The sequence below is a fragment of the Nanorana parkeri genome, unplaced genomic scaffold (assembly GCF_000935625.1).
Source record: "Nanorana parkeri isolate BGI_ZX_2015 unplaced genomic scaffold, ASM93562v1 scaffold4935, whole genome shotgun sequence".
NCBI classification, from domain to species: Eukaryota; Metazoa; Chordata; class Amphibia; order Anura; family Dicroglossidae; genus Nanorana; species Nanorana parkeri.
This window is the reverse complement of record NW_017311195.1, coordinates 5,991-7,047: the sequence shown is the minus strand read 5'-3', so window position 1 is coordinate 7,047 and position 1,057 is coordinate 5,991. Positions and strand designations below refer to the sequence as shown.

The window sequence follows — 1,057 nt, the reverse complement described above, 5'->3', positions numbered from 1 at the left end:
GTATTTAGGTGGGGGGTAGGACACAGGGAGGGTATTTAGGTGGGCGAGGGGGGATGGGACACAGGTAGGTATGTATAGGGGGTTTCTTTCTCTCCCGTACCTCCATGGACACCCTCCAGCCTTGCATGGCGGAGTAGCCGTAGCTGACCCCTCCGCTGCCCCCCTTCCCGGAGCTCTTGGCGGTGTTCGGTTGTGACAGATAGGCTCCCATCTCTGGACACGTGCGGGCTATGTGCGGCTCCCGGCTCTATAATACAGCGGACCGGAAGCGGAAGTGGCGGAAGGAAGAGAGAAGCCGGAGGGACACGTGACCAAAAGAGGCGGAGCGGAAGAGCTATAGCACCTATGAGCAGAGGCGATCGGTCCCTTACTCGATCTTTGCCCTCTACAATCATGGCTTATACGAGATCTCTGCAGCCCCGCCCCCAGGAAATGACGTATTAATAAAAGCGATTTCGAGAGTAAGGCGGGACATCACAGGCTTGTACAGACTCAGAGCCTCTATTACAGCCCCGCCTCCAACTGTGACAGGCTCCCCGCTCTTAGGTGGCTCCTCCCTGGTCCACTGCGTTCCCATAGCAACCGAACTGAGCTCCGTGCTTTGTGTGCTGCACGGTGATTGGCTGCTCTGGGTTCCGCGGTCCAATGTGTCAGTAGTGCCCGCCCACCTACCCTGACATTGAGGTACAGTCCCATGGGGCCACACTGTGTACCCCTATGGAGGCACCCGAATACCCCCTTTATACAGAATACCCTCACTGTACCCCCAATATAAGGAGAATGCCCCCCACTGTACCCTCAGCATTTCATTGTGATTCAGTTTTGGCCTGGGGGCTGCCCATTTTTTTTCGGGGGGATTATTATTGTGTGAAAAGTTCCATTTCCAGCTGAATGTCGCCTTCAAGACCGCCGGGCCCCCCAAAATCTCATCAAGAACACGGAGACGATGCAGAATTCCACCTCGAACCATAACATCTTCACCACCATGCTTCACAGTCCGGATGAGGCTCCGCCCCTGAATTGCTGTCTTCAACTGTCACTGATCCATTAGCCCCCC

At 55.6% G+C, this 1,057-nt stretch overlaps 1 long non-coding RNA gene across 1 annotated transcript in view; it reads left to right on the top strand.

The window, feature by feature from the left end:
- LOC108804061 overlaps positions 1 to 1,057 on the top strand; it is a 6,211-nt gene that overhangs the window by 740 nt on the left and 4,414 nt on the right. Inside the window, exon 2 of the long non-coding RNA XR_001942324.1 lies at positions 79 to 81. This is a non-coding gene — a long non-coding RNA (uncharacterized LOC108804061). The remainder of the gene's footprint in view (positions 1 to 78; positions 82 to 1,057) is intronic.